The sequence below is a fragment of the Bombus vosnesenskii genome, unplaced genomic scaffold, assembly GCF_011952255.1.
Source record: "Bombus vosnesenskii isolate JDL3184/JDL3185 unplaced genomic scaffold, Bvos_JDL3184-5_v1.1 scf7180000013314, whole genome shotgun sequence".
NCBI lineage: Eukaryota > Metazoa > Arthropoda > Insecta > Hymenoptera > Apidae > Bombus > Bombus vosnesenskii.
Genome location: NW_022882960.1, coordinates 2278942 through 2294674, shown reverse-complemented (window position 1 = coordinate 2294674; position 15733 = coordinate 2278942). Strand labels below are relative to the sequence as shown.

General features: G+C 43.4%; 1 protein-coding gene across 6 annotated transcripts in view; it reads left to right on the top strand.

Annotated features, from left to right (window-relative positions):
• Window positions 1–15733, top strand: part of LOC117235250 — a 305200-nt gene that overhangs the window by 123781 nt on the left and 165686 nt on the right. The window lies entirely within an intron of this gene.

Sequence of the window (15733 nt, the reverse complement as noted above, 5' to 3'; positions counted from 1 at the left end):
ATATATTTCTGCATATTCTATGTATTCCGTGTATTTTTGTATCTTCGAAAGTATTAGGTTATTAAAGTACAATTCTGTGGAAAATTTTAATTTTAAGTAACACGTCCACTAAACGTTCGTGCAACTTTCCAACTTCGAAAAGTAGGATACGAACACCCACGAGGTGTAGGATAAAAATTCGAATTTCGAAACAGGATATTATTTTTACGGGAATCATAGCAGCATTCCTTTCATCGAAACTGGCGATTCAGTTTGCGTAATTACTTTCCACGGGCGATACACGCGGTGCTTTTAAATAAATCAGGATACACGTCGCGCATTAACGTACAAAAGAGCGTTCGCCGTATATTATCGCGTGTATAGGCTCCCTGACAACCAGGATACACCGCTGTGTCTTTGTCGAGCACGAGGCAGCGCGTCCCAGTGTATAATTCATCGTGTCACCTTTATCGTTTCCGCGACGTTTTATCGAATAATGAACAAGTGGAGTAGAAGCGCTTGTTTCTCTCGCGAGATTCGCCTCTTCGCGCTTCGACGCGTTGATTCAGTCACTCTATACGCGTCTCCCTTTTCTCAATAACAACTTGAAACTCTTTGAAGATGATCGTCACAGTCTCTTTCGATCATTCTGCAATTCGTTCGTTTTAATGTTTCTTTCATCCAAATCATTTAACAACCATAATGACATGTATATCATTTTTCGCACCTAAACTTCGTTCTTCTGTCTATTTCTCAAGTACAAATCGAATTAAAAAGGAAATTTCCTTCGATTGATAAAAAATCTATGACGGTTGATTGAACAGCGGTATAGAATCCTACATCGTCGAAACGAGAGGATCAATGGAAGAATCGTGAAAACATCATGCGACGAAAAAAGGTTGAAACGGAAGTGGAAACCATTCCTGGAATACCAGTTAACCGGGTGACAGCTTTCAATAAATAGGATATCGGAATTCAATTATCCAAATGGACGTTCGAAACTCGTGTATCACTCCAGGCGAGATATTCACTGAACTTTCCACTACGAGAGATCATGGTATCTTCCCCATATTTTAACGCGAGCCCGTTTAACAACTGTGTCCCGCTACGCGGCTGCACACCGTTCGGTAAATAAGTGCCAATAAACATGCAAACTCTCGAGACGCGGTTCGGATGCAGAAATCGAAATCGACGTCTCTGCCGGCCGGCAGAAATAAGTCAGAGAAAGCTTAATTATCTGTTGGATCGCGCGTGCGCGCCGAGAGGCCCGGCACGGATAGACCGCGCGAAATTTAAACTCTGAACCTCGCGTTTAATGGGACAATAAGAGCGATGGTGGAAAGATTCGACGACGAATGCAACGGATCGCGTCACGGAAATCACTCGCCGGAGATACATTCCGTAGCCTGATCGTTGCTTCTAGAGAGCGTCGAGGTGCGATCCGACGTGTTTTAATGTCACCGTGGCGCATGGAGCTGATCAGCCAATAAAGATCCGATAGGAGAATCACGGAGAAAGCGGCGCTCGCCGCGAGGACCGTAACGCGCCTCCGTAGGGGGCCCCATGACGAGAAAATGGAGGGGAAGCGGACCAGTCAGGGAAACGGCTGCGTACGAGCCTTTGAATATTTGTAAGACTTTTCTTGACCCTTCGTGAATCTCAATGGGAAAATAAGGGAAAGGTTGGACGAAGAAATTGGTGATAATTAGAATGAAGGTAATAATTTAAAGTTCTTATGAACAATTTTGCAACATCGTAGAATTTTGTCTAGGAAATAGACGCAGAAAGAAGTTGTTAATAATCGTGACGATCGAAGTTCTCGTGGATAAAGTTGATGATATGACGCGACATCGTCGTTGATTTTTGACAAGTATCGATGAGTAGAGGGAAGAAACGTGTGGATAAGACGAGTGCTGTCTTCGTTTGGATTCTTGAACTGGGAATCACGTAATTAACAAATATATCGATGAGGAGAAGGAAGAAATATTCAATAAATTGACTGCTTTTTAGGTTTGGGTTCTCAAACCCAGAATCGCATAATTAGCGAATAAAAACTTGAAACTTAGGACTTAACGAATATATATGTCTTTCACAATGATTCTTTACCATAAGAAGAATACGTTAGATCTATATCGGTGTGCGCTATTACAATCAAAGAACGAGGAACAACATAATAAAGCAAACGTTTCTGTCAGGTCTCACGCGACAACTACCGGATTCCGGCAGGTCTATCGTAAAGATCGGCGAAACTCCGTTATCGCCATTTCCGCGAACCAGTTTCCAGGTGTTCAAGTACTCCGCACGCTCGTATTTCGCGGGTCTAAGTGCGGAGAAGTGTCGCCGCCCACGTGAAGCTTCGTAATTCAGCGACATGTGTGAAAGTGCGACTTTTGCGTGAAAGCATAGAAAATCGTCGAATTACCGCGTGAAGATAATTCTTCGTAAGATCATTCGTAAGTTCAAGAGAAGCGAATCGTAATTCGTATTACGTGAAACTAGTCGTTTGCGATTAAATAAACTCGAAGACCACAGGTAAGGGACGTGACGAGCAACTTTGAAATTCTAAAGTCACGAATATACACGAGGGTGGTGAATCGTTCGGACAAATGGACGCAGTCTCGCCGCATCGAACCCTGATCTTCTGACACGATCAATTTGTAAAGAAGCAAGGCCGCCAGTCATTGCGCGATGGTAAAAAGAGCGGCTCGAACCAGTCCTTCATCGCACAAAAACGAGTTTTATGGTTCGTTACTCGAACCGTGTCTCTGACGGATCGAACATACATATTGCATGATTCGTCCTGATCGCCTAGGAAGTGGCGACTCGTCGCGAGCCTATCGCTCTTCCGTCGCGTCGAGGAATTCCCTCGGGATTCTCCGCGTGTTTGCTTAGTCTCTTAAACATCCACGGTTTCGAGTCCGTAAATCGATACGTTTCCACTCTATGGATAGCTGGGATATTTGCTGACATCCTCGAAAAGGGAAATGCGTCAGTAATTTTCCTGGTAGATTTTAATGGAGTTTGTGTCTGATAGAAAGATCACGTCAGAAAGTGTTGAAGCAAGTTTTAGCAGTAACGCGAATAAAATACACAAAGTACGTAAAATATTTTACAACATGGCAAGGAATTTTACACGAAAATTATTTATTAATGAAGATGAGACGCTCCCTGCGATCGATCATCCCTGTGATTATGTGTCGAGAAATTCTACATATTTTCCATAAGCGGCTGCAAAATCATGGAAATAACCCCTATTTACTGTCATCCTTATCTCGGCATACATGCACGAAATCGCTTTAGGAAAAAAACTGCCTACTTTTTCATCGTAAAGTCGGTCATTAGCGCGGGCCATGGCACGGCTCCGGTTCTTAAGCACAGGGAGGTAGAAGACCCCCGTTGCTTCCGGCGAAATCACCGAACCACCGACGAGGGTCTTCCCCGATTCGAGTTTAATTGCCGTCAGAGAACCGGCGATTTTCTTCGACTTCGTCGTCTTACGACACACGGCGCTTGAGGTCTACCTTTTTTTCCCCTTTCTTTTCGATCTCCTCTCGAAGCGATCGATTCGTGGAGCACGCATCATTCCGTGCACGTCGAAGGCCACGCGACCTGCTACCTGCAGGACACATCGGTGTATCCAGTATCCTCTTCTGCCTCGTCATTTCGTCTCTTCTTTCTTCTCTTCGTTTTCCTCTTTGTACCTCTTCGAGGACTTCTCGACGGTCTTCGTAGTCGTCGTCGTTAGCTGTCGCCTTCCTCTCCTCCTTTTCCTTCTTTTTCCCCTGTCGAGGAGGGTATGTACGGGTTCCTGGAAAACACGCTTACTCCGGATGCCGATATCTGACGATCGGAAATAATAGTCTGGCTTGGTCGATGTTCGAGTTTCAGGCTGTCTCGGTTAAAGACGCATTGGGAATTGGATTGGCGAAAGTTCCGTGGCGCCGACGATGTTCTTGAAAATAACACGAACGAGGAAATGGAAGTTGAGAATGTGACGTTTACGAAATTCGAGGAGCGAGTTTCAGCAGTGGAAAATTAGATCTGACACAGCTTTTGGTCTAAGATGGATTTGGTCGTTAAGATAAAATTGGAGCACAAAGTTTTCACAGTCTCAAGATTCACATAACCGGTCACAGCGAACCTATTAAAATATCTATAATACGTCGAGTTACTTTTCCCACTTTCTCGAACATTATCGAAGAACGCAGAGGCGTGGCAAAAGCTTTTACGTAAATTCGATACACTTTCAAATTTCTTATAAATACATAAATCCCTCAATCCAATAACGAGACACCTTATCCCGTTACTCTACCAAATTTCTGAAACAACGCTGGAACCGGAGTTTGCGAAGAACACACAGAAGCGGCATTTTTCTCGTCGCGGCAAAAATAGCCCGAAGGAGCGCGGCAGCAGTTGCACAATACCCTGGATAATTTCGCGACCGGTCTTCACTCTCGCTTCGTTGCTAACGCGCGATCCTCGCGACGAGCGTCGTCCTCTCTGTCGCAGCTTCTGTCTTTGCTGTTTCCCGTTCCGTAGCAGGCCAGAAGAACTGGAATCACGGCCCTTGGCTCGTTCTTGTTCGGAGTCGAGCGATGATTATCGCCGCTAACCGGAGAAGATCCCGTCGCCTTTTATTCGCGCGGACGTTCCGCGACGACGAGGGACGAAGTTCAGGGACGAACGTGCCAGCGGAGCCAGCGACGAGGAAGCGGTTCGATGTTTTTGATGGCGGGAAGATTGTTCGGTATGGGGAAACGTCGCGCAGCATCGCAAAGAATGCTGGCACGAACAGAGCAGCGAGACTATGTTTTGATACCATTTTTCAGTTAATTGGGATAGTTGCTGATTTCCTGTGTCGTGTGGGAATGTTTACCAGGAATCGAGTACTCGTACTGGTTAGAACTTAGCATGCGGATATCGTAGTTCCAATTCGGTTCGATGCTGCATTTTTTGTGATGTCGTTTCTGTAAAACGAAGAAGAAATGTCCTATATATACATACGTTTTTTAAATTATGAAAAAATTATTGAAATCGTTAAATTTTTATCAATTAACGTTACGAACTATTGGGATATTCGCAACGTTTGCGAGTTTGAGTTTAGGGAAATGTATCGTAGAAGCTGTTGGATGTATGAAGACAACATTTAAAGGAATCTACACTGTATATGTTAAGATAAATGAACGTTGATTTATAGAATTTAAGATCGATGATCTTACATTGGTGGATAAGTCAAGGGAAAGGCTGGAAAATGCCATCGACGATAATGGCTTGAGAGAAATTATTGAAAATAATTCACGGCAAACATTAAGAAAGATAATATTTCAAATGATACCAAGCCATTCTAGAATTATTCGTCACTTACTGCAAATAGGAAGGAAAATGGACAAATGGGTTCCGCATGAGTTAAGCAACATGCAGAAGCCAAGATGAATGGAGACAGCCACTTCGGAATAAGTTACTTCCTTCAAAGAAACGAGTAGAATGGATTGAAGTATGAAATTTCGTTTCGATTTGTGCTTATAGATTACAGTCCGTTTCAAGCGTCCAGATGTTTCTTTAATGAACACGTTTCTTCGAAACGTTCAAAGAATTTCTTAATCGATGATTCTCGTAAACATTGTATAATTTCACAGATCTCTCATAGTTACGTTTATTCAAACGATGCGCTGTTCGTTGCACAAGCAAGGGACTTAAACGTGGACACGCGCGCGATTGTTTCGCGGAACACGTTTAAAGGCACGTAAAAGCAGAATTAATAGACGCTTGTTTGGTCGTATCGGACCCACTCCATTAACAGTTGCCGATGAACGAAAAGGTCGTTACGAGTAAATGCCAGGTAGTTCCTCAATGGATTCACGATCTTCACTGGATCGTTCAGCTGGCTGAATTCTCCGCAAGCTCTCCGCCAACTGGGACCATTAGTCATCGAGCTGTTGCCCGGCTATCACGGGACCGTTGATGTGCTTTCCATTCGTCCGGGTGGTCCGACGACCGGATACCTCGGGCAAATCCGATTAGAACCGCGCGTTCCTTACCTTTATCTTGGAATTCGTCCGTCGAGTAGGAAAGGGTGTCTTTTAAAATCGATGCAGAGATAGTAGGACGAATAGGTATGCTGGCGTGTGGAATGTTCGAAAGACGATATCGATGGAACGTAAAAGAGAATTAACGGTTTAAATGTAACTACGCAATTGTTAATAAGTTTTGTCGCTAAACATACTCCGTTTCATAACTATTTTCAACCTTCTTGTCACTTGAACTATTCGAAAAATTGATAACTTCGAAATCTATCGATCATTCGTAGTAATTTCTCCGAACTCTGGAAAACGAAAGCTTCAGAATTAGCTATTCGTTAATAGCTTTCGAGTACCACAGATCTCGTGAAAAGTTTTAAGGATTTCAATGGTCTGAATAGAATAAGACGTACTTTTCGTTATCTTATTACCTTTAACAACTTTCAAGCATAGACAGCCACCTGTTTTACCCATTTTCCAATGGTATCATTTTCCACGTGTCTTTACAAAAGCCAGACGATTCCATTGGGTGAAGCGTTATCGAGTTAAGAGGTGGTAAAGGCCGCGCGAGTCGAGTTTCGTGGCTCGACTCCGTCGGAACGTTGTAATTCTATGGAGATAATGATGCATCGGGATCCGTTTAATTTACTACCGTGATTAACGATGGAAAGCGAAGCCAGTAACCGAACATGTATATTTCCTTGGGCAGCATCCACTCGCTTGTGCTCGCGCGTTTCGTCTCTCCCTTCCTCCCTCTCTTGACCTTTCCGATGCTCACGTACAGCCGCCGCGGCTGGCGCGGCCCCCACAAGAATAATCTCGCCTGGCTTCCGGGAGGAAGACGTTTTTAGTGATGGATTGTTCGCCGTTTTGTCCAGTTTACAGCTGGATTAAGATTTATCGTCATGCAGGCCAGAGGAAGAGCAACGGGCCCGCCGTTCACAATCGAACGCGAAACCACATTGCGAGTTCGAGACGAGATCCTCCACTCTCTCGATAACTATCGCCGTTCGCGATACGAGCGTCATTTTTAGTGGCAGCGTGGGACGACTCGTTGCAAACGTCCCGGTTGATTGGGTATACCGGTTCGATTTATCGTTCGTCGTTCGTTTCTTTATATTGATCTCGAATTTATAGTTTGGAGAAGTCTTCGTGTAGGATCATAAGGGCAGTTTCTTACCGTGTGATGATATAGGACTGGTCTTGGGGATGATGACGAATAAATTGAGGAACATGTAGTTGTGTATTTTTGCTGCCCGAGATACTATCGACACTTGGTCGTGCATTTGGTCAGGTATCTAGATTGATTGCTTTAAGGATTAAAAAAAAAAAATCGATTGAGACATTTCAAGGGAGATATGAATGTAAAAGTTTGGATAGTTTTGACTTGACATTTCTGGACTACGATAATGTGACTCGATAAGTACGATTGACTCTTGCTTCAATACGTTTGAAAACTACTCCGAGAATAAATAAACGTAAAATCTGCCCCCGCCCTGTCACAATGACGAAGATTCGAATCTACGTTGACATACGGCCACTTAAAATAAAATTATGAATGAGACGGTCACGAAAATGAAATAATTTACAGCCCATATACTCTTACTTTCAAATATAAAACGTGGAGCACTGGCGAACCAACAACCAATCACCTGCCACTTGCCTCTGCCCAATCATCCTCTAATTCAATCTCCGAGAGAGCCACGAGATCCCCGTCGACGTGGCCGAAGATTAATGTCCACGGGTTGTTCAGCTTCGAGGAATCCTATGATCGTATCTCGAACACTCGTTAAACGGTCGTTACGGAATGGAAAGCGAGTTCGAGTTCCCCTTGAAATTGGTTCGCGCAAAGCGTAAACAGAGGATCGGCCGTGTAGCGTTCAGTCACGCGACTCGCGCGACGCACGCGACACCCGTGAAACGCAATCTCGGTTTCGATGGAGCGATTCTTGGTCGATGCACGACCGGTAATCGGATTAAGAGCAGGTGCGCGTCTTTCGGATGGTTAGTAGATGGAAGAGAAGTCTCGTGACACTTGCCACACTGGTGAGACGCTGCGAGAGTCTTGCGAGCTCTCTCCTTAAGCGAAAGAGGCGATTACGCGCACGATGGAAAAACAAGCTCACCCCTTTTGATCGAGGCGAGAAAGAAACGCGGGCTCGTTGACCCGTATGAAGACCGTGTATGGCTTCTCGCGTGCCAGCCAGGAGCTTCCTCCTTTGAACAAGTTGTAGAGTGAGGCGCGAACGACAAGTCGGTTGCTTGTTGACGAGAGCGGTACGATTTGTAAGCACAAAGTGCGTGGACGAGAATTTTCTGGATTTTCGAGTATTCTCGAGGTTTCTCCAGAGATCTCAATGATTTCTCTCCATTAATTCAGTCGATACTTTGTATCTATTTGAGCGTTAAAAAATTTCTAATGATAAATTATGAATAACTTCTCAAGCGTAACAAACGCATCGCTCGGTATTATTTTAAAAAATCCATATTTGGTTGTCGAATGCGCATAGATAGGTTAGGCTACCGGTTCGATTAAGTGGTAATCAGGGCTAATTAGGCGAAAGCGCGACAGACACGCGCGGGTTCCGATCGCGGGGGCGAGGTAATCCCATCGAGAGGCCAACGCCCACGCGTTTTCTCCTCTGCAAAGCACGCAGTGGTCTATTAGCCACGGTGTGGCGTGTCCGCGTGAACGTTCTCGCGGTCTGACGCGTAGGCGTGCGCGCATTACTCACGCGCGTGCGTGCCGGCGAATTCGCGCGCGAAACGAATCGTGAGCGGACGAAACGACTCGCTTGGTGGCATTAGAGCGCCATTAGATCTTGGAGGGCTTGGCTCTCCTTTCGCTGAACCGAAGATCGCGTTATTTTCTAATACACATCGTATATGTTTTATAATGCTTTGAACATGTATAATTTTGAATTTATATATAAATGTAAGAAGTGAATGTCCTGGTACTTATGGCTGATACTGGAACCCACAAGCACGCGATGTACGTTTTAACTTTAATCGATTATTATAATTAGAAGAACTACGCGACAGAATTTGGCGACCCAGCCTGTACATAGTCGAGGATATAAAAACTTTGTTACGGTTACATAACCTTCCAAATCGTAAGCAGACACGATATCTGATTCTGATTCTTTTCCGCGTAGGTACATCTTGTCGCCTCGCTAAGATAAACGAGAAGCTTAAGGTTTCCAAGGCAACGACCATATTTTTTCGAGCTCGTAAAGTTGGTCGTGCGTTCTCGCGTACCGGATGTTTCCCAGGTTTAAAATTCTAATTTTGACGAGGGTGCGTTGAATTATGCAAGCCTCTTTTCCTTGCGAAAGCATCCGACTTCCCCCCTGCGATTCTAACGTCTCGTTCTCGTTCGTAAATTTTAATTTCTCCGGCAAAGCATTACACCCCAACCTGTTAACCTGAAAACGTGGATTAACAAATTTATTTTTCCATTACACTACACTATTCCATTTATTGGTAAATTTTATACATCTTACGGTTGGTATATTTATTTCTATTAATTTAAATTACAGACCATTGGAATTACCATTCCCACTAGAAAATACAAAGCGAAGTAGCGAAACTCGTTCTACGTTTCTCATCTAGTTCATAAAGTTTCTCTCGTATCTGCGAAACGTCAAAAAGAAAATCGGTCGGTTTCGAATATAGAATTTGCCACATAAACACACCACTTGTCTCGGTTCTATCTTCGTGTAGTGCGTACGGATGTGTCGTGGACACGAGGAGAACTGGTATCGCGATATCTTACGGCGGCTGCCGCCATTAAGAGCAGATTGCGCTTTCGTGGTGGTCTACCTATGGGGTTATTACCAACGACCTGCCACCCAGGATCGAGGTGGGTGTGCCAGGTACTCTGGACCCTGCGTTGTCGCTCCGTTATGCTAAGCAGTCCGTCGTCCGTCTTCTCTTTGTTATCACAATTTCTCTGACGCTAAAAAAATCTTGAAGCTCGTCGATCTTCGAAAAACTATCTACAGAGAGAGCTAAATACTTCAAGTATAAGAATAGCAGCATAGAAACCAGCGTTTTTCTTACGTAGTTATTTGAAGATAATTAAGAAGGTAATTTGTAGCAGTTGGTCGGAAGATTTAATTATTGGCGGAAGATACATCGCTTTGATCGTAAGCTGAAGCTTGATTGCTTCTAAATTCCAGGTTGATTCCGATTGATTAATGGCGCTGACTAGTTTAAGTGCCAGTTGTTAAGTGCCTCGACTTCTGATTGCTAGTTAGTTTCCTGGAATGTTAGATAACCAACTATTAAAAACCAACCTGAGAAAATTGGTTAACGCCGTGAATACATGTAAAAATTTCGCGAATTCCTTCCTACCTCGTCAGCCAGCCCCATTCAGCCCCGAGCTTCATTCAGTCTCGCTAACGAACGTTCATTCCCATAACGTTCACCGCGTTACTCATCACATTAATTCCCACCTCGTCTCGAAATCTTGCTTCAACCACCGATACGAATACTACCAAGACACCAACACTGGCAAGATACGAACACTGTCAAGATACAAAGACGCTTTATAGACGCATACAGTAATACATAGGGGTCAAAGGTGTCACGATCAAAAGAAAGATGTTCAAAGGCGAGATATCGCGTGTGACAAGGTGTGAATATGCGAGGCACGTGTTCCACTCGTTTGCTCATGTTCACCACGTAAAGCACGGCTAAATAAAGAAAGAAAGAAAGAAGGAAAGAAAAAGAAAAGAGAGGGCTACGCCGGCTGTGACGGGAAAAAATACGTGCACATCCTTGCGAGAGAAACAAACGCAAGCGCGTAATCGTCGGATCGCGCCAGCACGCAATCTTATTAGGGACGTGGACGTGACGTCGTTGAGCAGGAAGTTGCCCCTACGACGATACTGTTTGGTCGATAAGGATAACGAGGCAGGTCAGTGAGCGGCTGGGCCACGAAGCCTGCTTAATAAATCACGTTTTCCCATGGCCCGCCGATAATCGACGTGATCGACGATAACTGTCTGTCGATGCCGGATATAACAGGATCCGATCCTGCGAAGGAAAAGTTGGATACCTAACTGATAGATTTCCTTGGAATTACTTCGTTTAATTCCTCGACTCTTGTCGATTTGACACGTTGATATAAGCGTGAAAAGATAGTACAATATATTCTAAATATCGATTTATAGCATTAATATCGTATATAATATCGATTATAGATACAGTCTTATTAGCCTTGTTCGTCCTTTTCTTCAGAGATTCTTACCGCTCGTAAAAGCTAAATCAACGCAGCAATTAATAACGTTAATGATCATACTCGAATCAAGATCAGTTCCCAGCGAAAGTAGATGTGAAAACGAAGCAAAAACACAGCGGACTCCTCTGTACAACCTCCGGTATTAAAACATCCATCCATTTGCTTTAAACGAACCGCCCAGATCCGTGTACCAGTTAAACATCGAAACCAACCAGTGTTTCAATTTCCCCTTTTGAAATTGATAATCAATATTCCGCCGGGGCTGAACTCTTCCACGAAACGCGTGTAACACCCATACAGTAAAGTAACTACACCGGTCATTGCTGTAGATCGTTACGTAGTTGCATCAGGTCCGACAAAGTGAGTCCAGAGCTCTCTCGCCACGCCTTTCGAGACCCGTGTGTAATTAAGACAAGATAGAAAAGCAGGCTCCATGGTCGGACCGTGATATCACGATGAAATAGTCGCTGTGTAATCGACAGTCGCGTAACCGATATTAACCGTGCGAAGGTTCGATTGGCCGCGCGGTTCACCTTCTTATTAATTAGAATTATCCCGCCCCGTGTTTATCACACGATTTGGAGTTTTATTGTCCTTTTTAAAGAATTATTATTTTTTAGAGATACAATTTAACATTGTCTCACGCACAATCAAACTACACTAATAAAATTGGCGAAATTTCGCAAGTCACAGATTACAAATAACAGAACTCAGAATTTAAATGATTCTTTGTACAATTACAACAAAACCTAGGACTTATAAAATTCAAAAATACGAAGTAGTACAGCGCGCGTCAACGCGAACTATCGCTATCAGTATTCACGCGCTATTCTCTTAAGTTTGCCAATATTTGAGCGATTCTCCGATCAGTTGGTTAAATTAATCATACACATCATCAGCGAATTTTATTTACTTTAATCCAAAGGATAAGCGAATCGGATATCAACCTGAGAACTGCTTATCCCCCTTTGGGTGTTCGCTGGTGCGCGATGAAGCGTCTGTTTTCGCTTCGCGACCAGTCTCTGCGATTAACATTTCACGTTGTGGCTATAATATTGGCCGATTGCTTCGGGGCGACGTTTACTAATCAGGCAACGTTCACTACATAGATAAAGACGCTTTCTTTCTTTGCGCACGTCGAAGACAGTTTTCGATTGGTCGAAGATTGTGTTCGATGGTTTTATCTGATCACCGTTAGATTAGTTTTTTGCACGGCTGGTATTAATCAAACAAATCGTTTGTAAGGATCTAGCGATTCTAAACGAGCTGCTTGAAATAGTACGCGGTTGGTCAGGTGGGTCGACGAAGAAGCGGGGGAAGTTTGTAAAGCAAACATTAAATTGGAGTTGATGAGTTAAACTCGGGCTGCAGGGAATACGGACTGCTGAAAGATACGCTGTAATTACAGTTATGGAAATTGACTACTGCGTTTGCGCAAAAAAAAAAAATCGATTAATTGTTGGCTTCAGATAGGTTCATGTATCTTTTCGATTCGTATGTAAGAATTTTTAGTACATTCTAACGAGTCAGTAGAGAAAGAATGAAGAAGAAAACTGGAACAAATGTTGGAAAAATTCTGAATTCTATGATCGATGCTCTTTATTAATCTTAGTATATTTTAATATAACTAGATAGATCATTTAAAGATCTCGATAAAATCTTTTTGCTTGTCAAATAGATATTTTATATGCATTAGTAGTAATTGCATCAATATTTTATATGCATCAATGGTAAATAAATATAGAGAAATAGAAAAGTTACGATAATATATACAAAAAACGCTGTCAATGATTCTACCTTGATATTCCGAGAGCTAAGAGAAGTAACTATATAAACATCCACAGAAATCACTCTAATTAAATACATGATATCTCGAAGAAATTGCACGCGTTAGAGTTTTACCGGAGAAAACGACATTTCCTATGCGCCAACTCAATAATGAACACACGGCAGCGTACGAATCTGACCAAACGAGTTCTATGTGGAAACGTAAAGCGCGGACGACTGCTACCGGCAAAACGAGCGCAATTAATTACGGGCGTCGCGACGGCTGCGCGGCAACGTCTTATCGGACAACCGCGAAACAGCTCCTCGATTCGCGTTAAAGGACGTTAGCCGTTTCTCGCGCCTTCGTGGCCGGAAATCGAACACACCGGTGTACCGGCTGGCTTAATTTACGCGAGGAAAGTGAACCGGGCTGATCGTTAATAATTAAGCAGTCGAACGCTCGAGCGGCCCGTTAATTATCGAGTTTTTTCGATCGAGTCCGAGATTCCCTCGCCACTTTCCCGTTCTGCTCGAATTATCATCGCTTTTATCGAGAAAGCAGCGATCGTTAATGGATTGGTTCACGCTTATTCAACGTTTATGGTATACTGCAAGGCGACATTGTCTACTCGTTCAATTTTCTTCGGTCTTTTGCTACGATATTTGTGTCCCGGACCACCCTGGTGTATTTGTTTTGGTTGAGTTTCGCTTTTTTAAAGAGTGACTTTTGGGTTAAGGGAGCAAAAGGATGATTAAATACAGGTGTGATCGACAGATTGCATGGTATACGAACTTTTTATTGGACAAACTTGCAAGAACGAAGAGTCTCGTGGTTGTATTGGATGATGGTCGCCGCGACGAACAATCGATTTCCACTTGTGACACGAGGACGCTTTCATCGAAGGGAGCGTCGTTCGAGCATCGTAAGACAAAAGAATGAAAATTGTCTGATGACCCGTAGAGTGACTTACTTGCCTCGTTGAGAGACGATCGTTGTTCGGTTCAAAGTTCGCGTTAGGAGACGCACTCGAGAGAAACGGTTTTCTCGGTTTATTTCGCATACCGTATATTCTTCACTCCTGTCGAGAGATATACAAAATACAACAGAGCTTCGTCTATATAAAACCCATCTATTTGAACAATTTTTAATTGCCATCTCATTAAATAAACTCCTGTCGATTGAATAAATTTTGAACGAGAGAAGAACCGTAAAAAATGTTCATTCCTTAAAACATCCGTACTAATCAAAACCAAAGCCAGAGCGAATGAAAAACAACAAATTTCTATTTCATAACGTTTAGTAATCGCGTATTTCAAGCTTGCGAGCGAATCCGTGCGTGAATTTCGCTCGAGTAATCTCGAATACATACCTCGACGAAGATTACTCGCGACGTAGCAGACCTACTTGAAGGCGATTCACGTTTGAGACTGCCAGCTAAACGCATTAATGAGTACCTGGAGGTTGTCGAGGGTCGACGTCGAGCCTCTTCTCTCTGGAAACTCGGCCGTTGGATACGCGTGCATCGAGATATTCCACGAAGCGAGTGGGCCGAGTTGCTTGACAATTTAAGCTGCTTACCACGGTGCCGAGCCACCTAGCGCGAGGAGTAACCGCCCCTGGATTAACACGTTAACTACCTGTTCCGCCCCGACGAAGTCGCCGTCGAACGGTCTTCATCGGCGTCACCGGCAAATCTCCCTCGACAGCCTACGCTCTCAACCTCCACAGTACGAACAGCATGAATTGAATGTTATTCGTGATAGATTAATTACTCGCTTCGTGGTTTTCGTTGATTTTCAAGTAAATAAGATGGTAGCTGAAAGATTTTGTAATGATGCGTTTGATCAAGCGTTTGATAGAAAGACGTTTGATAAATCACAAATTTATCGCTGGTTTAATCGCTCGATGAATATTTTGCTCGTTGTTTGCGATGGAGTTGATCGCAGAGTTCTACATTGAGTTTATTTTGAATTAATTAAAGAGGTAGATGTTTGATTAAACGTTAGGTCAGGAGAAACTGTAGGTAATTATAACAGGTACGTTCTGTTTTAAAGTTACAACCACTGGACTCGTAGGTTTTAATATTTCGCAGTATGTCAATTCTTGCAAAAGAGTGCTGGTTACAAAAATTATGTTGGATCGCATATTTACTTTTTACCGAATCATTTTTTATCGTATCCTAAACATTTTCATTTCCATAGTATCAAACTTTTATAGCCATATGAAATTTAATATACAACGTTTAATATGCTTGAACCTAAGTAATCAGAATTTGAATGTTATAATAAATACAACGATGTGCGGATACTTTAGGCTTGAAATATACGACTAAGTTCAAATTCCTAAAGTCTCCACTTACAATACCGTAATTTGCAAACCGTCATACTTAGAAATTCCAACACGTTCCACGTTACTCCTTCACCTTATCGTTCGCCTTATCGATCGCACGATTCAACCGAGAGCAACTTGCGTTCGCGAGTAAGTTGGCTAGGTGACGCGTTATTAGGATATGTTAATGACTTCCTGTTTCGCGTTGGTCGCCACCTGCGACCGCCTCGGAGACCGCTTAATCGCGTGGCGTCGTACCAGACCGCAGAGAGGGCGTAATGCCGAGAATAATTGGCCGTGGATCGCAAGTTAAGAGGTAACAAACGATCGGTTGGGATTAACGAGAGACGAATAAGCTGGCAACGGCAATTGAATGCACACGCTCGCCCAGCAGTC